Source organism: Argiope bruennichi, chromosome 1 (genome assembly GCF_947563725.1).
Source record: "Argiope bruennichi chromosome 1, qqArgBrue1.1, whole genome shotgun sequence".
Classification (NCBI taxonomy): domain Eukaryota; kingdom Metazoa; phylum Arthropoda; class Arachnida; order Araneae; family Araneidae; genus Argiope; species Argiope bruennichi.
In genome coordinates this window covers 30901412-30907421 of record NC_079151.1, presented here as the reverse complement: position 1 = coordinate 30907421, position 6010 = coordinate 30901412, and positions in this window count along the sequence as shown.

Sequence of the window (6010 nt, the reverse complement as noted above, 5' to 3'; positions counted from 1 at the left end):
TATTCAAATTACGAACCAACTTTCGGTCGAACGGTCTAGCCTTCAGAAATCTCGAATATGTTTTTGCCTTATAAATGTTCTAACTTAATTCAGAGACAACATCCAATCTATAAATTTAATCATGTTAAAATTTTTGTAAATAATGCAACATCCTTTTCAGAAAAATTAGACATATCAACCGAATGAAAAATTGAGCCCAATAAAAAAAAATAATAAAAGAATAAATAAAAATCGATATTTTAACTTGAATTTATTTGTGCAAACAATTGCCTTTATTTGAGAAGCTACTTTTAAGCGATTTCTTTCTTTGATGAATACAATACCAAACAAGAAAGAGGAAAATATAAAACTCATGTTATTAAAATTTTTTGGTTAAAAATCTTGATCATTAAGCAGATTAATAAAAATAATAAAAATTTTGCTATATGCTGCCTTCCAAATAGCTCTTCTCGGTCCTTTTTAATGAATATTAAATCAACAGAATAACGTTAGAGTAAGATGCTGATACCCGTTCGTAATTTCAGTCTTACTGAAGAATAATATAATTATTAATGTGTTTATCTATATGTTAACATGAGTTACAAGACAGACTGCCGCCCCAAAGCTTAACATTTAGCAAACGTGATTTAGAGGATAAAAATGTGTACTTTTAGGCAATTTATCAAAATTTACAACTATAATTTTAATTAATCTCTCTCTCTCTCTCTCTCTATATATATATATATATACATACTATATATTGAAATAAAACTCATTCGACATGGTTGTATAAAAAATGGTTTTGTCCATTATTGCTATCAAAACATTAACTATATTAAAATGCAGCTCAAAACAGCGAACTCAAAAACTGACTAAAATACATCGATAAAAAAGTATTAAATAAGAAATAAATCGTAATAATAATTCCAATATTCTTTATCAAGTGTTTGTAATATTTATATGCTACAAGGGAAAAATAGATTCAGTTTAATCAACTTTACTTAAAAATCATCCGTTCAAAATGGATATTCACAGACCAATGCGAATGTCAAATACTTTGTTATATCATTTGTGTACACAAATAACTATCTGTTTAATTATTCTTTAATTTGTCTTTTTTTTAATTCAATAAAAATTTATTCATTTGCCTTTATAAAATGAAAGCATTTGTTTGAAGGAAATTAGATCATGAGTTCACTGAATTTTCCCATCCCCAGGCATGGGTTAAAGTGTAATTATCAAGTTTCGCGTGGGAAAAATGTTGATTATCCCATAAAAAAAGAATCATTATCCATCAATCACTCACATTATAAGAATGAGAAATATGCATTCCCTACAGCTTTTCTAACTGTTTACCACGTTTTCTCTAAAAGCTAATTAAATTCCGTTAATCCTACAATTTTAGCACATATGATACTAGATAAGAGCGCATCTGCTTACCACCACCCGGTGGTTTTGTTGCCGTAAGCAAATTGGGGTAGCTTTTCAAAAGCATCAGAGATAGATAGATAAGTAGATGGAAGTGGAAAAATCAATTACAGAACTGTCATAAGTATCTATTTTTCTTGCTTTATGCTCATAAAAGCATCGGTTACTGCGCTATCTAAGAAATACTTTTCTGCAAATAAGCTTTCTTTGAGAAACTACATTTAAGCAATTTTATTTTGATGATTAAAATGCGAAAGAAAAAAGAGAAAAATATCAAAATAATGTTTATTAAAATTAATTGATAAAAAAAAAACCTTCACTTTTAAATAGAATAGTAGATGAATAAAAATTTTACAAGATGCTGCATTCCGGTGGATATCAAATCAAAGAATAACATTAGGTCAATATACAGATATGCAATTGTAATTTCAATCTTACTGAAGAAATATATAGTTGTTCATATATTTATCTATACTTTAACATGAATTATAAGACAGACTGCCGACTCCAGAAACTGAAAATCTATCAAACATGCTTTAAAAGATGAAAGCGGGTGCTTTGATGCAATGCATCAAAATTTCCAGTTATAATTTTAACTAAACAAAATGCTGATGTTTTCCTCTTATAATTCCCAAATATATTATTGTACAAAAATGATACTAACACCATTTTCATAACTTAATATCAAAATCCTTTTATTGATATCAATTTCATTATCATACAATTGTCTTTTTAATATAAATAAACTAAAAAAATATTTTAGAATGTATTTCTACAATAATTTTTATTATTGTAATAAAATTCATTTCATTCCCAAGACTCAAAATTTAACTAATCAAGTAAAGATGAATTTATTCTTTTGTCATTAATTTAAACTTGTTTTTTCTCACTCAACATTACGCGTTTGTTTGTATGCAATATAGTGATTACAAAAAAAAAAAAAATATGACAGCAATATTATTTGATAACAATAATCTTTCAAAAAAAAAAAAAAATGGAAAATTATGTTTGCAGTAGTAGCTGAAAAATCTACAAACGAGGTAAACAATTCCTTATGACATCTTGAAACAACACATTCTCGTACCCTTCAAGATATTTTATTTGTTCAATAAAAATGCTTAGGTAAATTAACACAGCCATATTCGAAATTTTGTTAAAATACCATTTTATCATTCAGATTTAGTATTTAAAACTTCAAAAAATACATGTGGAAATTATGAAACTTTCTTCTGAAGCATTAACCAAGGTTTCTTTTATTCGCAAAATAATTATTTTTCTTCAAAAGAAAAATTTTTTTTTAGTGCGAGTTGATTAGTGATGGCATTCAGGTATCTAATTTTAAGGATAAATATCCACAATGGTTATTTATTTTTCAATTAATTGTATTCATATAAAAAAACTGTATGATCTTATATGCTAATGTTATAAAGAGGCAGAAAAAGTATAAAGATAAAAGAGAGAAAGGGAGGGAAGCATATCATTTTTTTTTATTTCATAAAATTTTTAAAAAATTAATAAAAAAACAAAGAATAACACATCATACATTTAACATACTTAATTTAAATTCTTTTTAGTTACAATGAATAATAATGAGGTAGACAATTTTTTAAAAAGTAATTTTAACTAAATAAAAAAGAAAGATTTTTTTAAAAAATGATATTGGAAACAAAAGTGAAAGATACTGTTTACAGTTTTTTTCCTTCCAATTTTCAGGCTGTGGTTTAAGCATTAATAAGAATCATGTTTTAGAGGTAGAATTTGAATTTTGCGAGGAGTTGCATAGATTATCAGCTTTGATATAATATCTTGAGAATATATTACATCATATATTCCAATTGTAAATGATTGTGCTTTCTCTTTGTTCATTAAGTTTATTTTTTTTTTTTCCTGTTAAGTTCTCTTTATCTCTTTAGAAGTCCCCAATTATATGATACATATCCAAGTTCAACTGCTCTTTCATATGCTAAAAGATTTCTTTTTTCTTCTTTTGTGAATACAATGGCCCAGGAAGTTCTTTCAGTTGCATTTAAAATGTACAAAACTACTTTGATTTTTAAAATACTGGTTTCATACAAACTCCTTCATCAAAACAATGATCAGAACATATTTTGTGATCCTTCTGATATTATTCATTCTCTGTCCATCCTTTTTTCTGTAATGAATAAAATCTGTCTTCAGTTGATTGTCATCTATTTTCTTTTATTGATCCAATTTATATATGTAAGTTAAACCACTCAGACAGTTTTAACCTACTTGTGTCAGTAGTTTAAAATTTTTACTGAAGGTGAATTGAATCAATACTAAATTATTTTTGGAAATTAGCCTTTCTTTACGTTTTAGTAATGGGGACAATGGAAGTTGATTTAAAGTCTCCAAGTGACTAGTCATATTCTCCAAGTTATTAAATTCCTATTGAACAAATGAATTTGCAGATAATTTGATTCAGAGATTATGATTATTTTTATTATTGATTCTAAATTGTAAATAATTTTTTTCAATTTAACATAAACAGTGTTAAAATTCATTATTCCATTGTAATTATTCATTACTTTAAAACAAAAAAAATTATTTTCCTATTTTATTTTCTTTCTATATCCTCATAGAAATTGTCTTTTTTAATAATTTAGTCAAAACCTTAATTCTAAAAGATAAAGTAGGTATATAAACTATATAAGTTTTAAGGATTTTTATCATCCTTTATAATTTTTTTACACAATATCTCAGAACTATTCATTACTTGGTATTTATCCACTCATTTGAATAAGTTAAAACAATATTAGTATAGCATTTTTTAAGATGGAGTAAATGTTTATTTTGTTAATGGTTTGGTTAACTAATATACATTTGTATATTACAATAATGAATGCTTGTGAAGCAAATCATTTTTATTTCATGAATTATTATTGAAAATCAAAATGAGAAGAAATTAAGCTTCAAAAAACTAAGAAAAAGAAAAATTTCTTCAGAAAATGTAAGTGTTGAATAAAATATGACTTAAATATTATGCAAAAATTAACAAATGATATTTTACAATTTAATTGAAAATTCTATTGACTAATTTAGAATACACTAATATTTTTATATTAAATTAAAAATTACATTCCAAATTTTCTTTAAAAGTTTTAACTTCTGTGCATTATTATAAAAGTAGAAAATTCAACATTTAGAACAAATTTATCCACGATATTAGAATTTTTAATACAAATTTTCTTTTAAAATATTATTACACCAATCGTTTAATTAGAAATAATTGATTCTATTACTTTTCAAATTTAGTTTGGCTACTTTCAATCAAAATTCTGATTTTTAGCATTAAAAGAAGAATTAAATTGCTGTATGCATAAATAAATGTATTAAGCATTTATGAAAAAAAAATTAATAAATTAGAATAAGAAATATATGTATTGAAAAAGTACTTTTTAAAATCATGTAATATTAATCAACTTATGCATATAATTTTTAATTCAATATAAATCTTATTTTAACAAAACAAAAATTAGTTTTTATTAAATAGAAAATATTGAATATTTTGATGATTCCTTTGAGGATTTTTGGTTATCATACTTTCTTAAAGGAGAATAAGCCATATTTTATCAAAAACTTAACTAAAATAATATAGATATATATATATCTTTACAATGCATATTTTTACAAGTATGAATTATTCAATTTGAAAACAAATTTTAAAGAGTTCATCATGCACATTATCAACATAAAAAAAAAAAAATGGACAAAACTGCAAGAAAGAGATTACAGATTTTTATTATTGCAATTTTTAGACCACAAAATATAAATGCTTTATTGCTACTATAAATACTAGCAAATAACAAAATCAAAGCATGCCTGCAGTTATAAAAAATGTTTTATAACACTAATTTATTACTTAATTAGGTAAAAAAATATATATAATTTTTTAAAAAAACATTTAGCTTTGTACAACAACAAACAAACAAAATATGGGCATTAAAATTAATAGTATAAAAAAACTAAAATACTTTCCAATGAATACAGCCAAATTGCAAGAAATAAAATGAAAACTACATCGAATTTGTAATTCCGAATAAAGCATCATTTTTAGCTTCCATTAAGAATTTAAATGAAACTTGTAAGTTCATTCCATTACTTTGTGAAATCTTTAAATTTCATTTAACAAACCAATAGAAGATAGAATTTAATTATGAGTTAACATATTAGTTTCTTGCCATTTAATTATTATAAATAGAAGGCGCCTGAAGTTCCCACTGTTCTCAGCCACGGTCAACATTAATTTCTAGTCAAAAATTAGATTCATAAAACTTAATTATGAGCAAAAATAAATATAATATAACACGGTATTATTCTTTTATTAAAAAAAATCGTGCATAAATAAGGTATGCCTTCATCATAGATCCAACCGACATTCGTCCACACTCCACACTCCAAAAATGCGCTTCATTCTTGGCGGGTAAATAAATTTTCAAATTTTGGCGAAAAAAGCTTTTCCGAAAGCAACCATACATCGATTCCCCCATTTCCATCACTAGCGGAATGAAACCCGTCCTCCAGTGCTGCTTTCCCCCACTGCTCCCCCCTTTCAACTTCAAATGGGGGGTTCAAGCGTCCT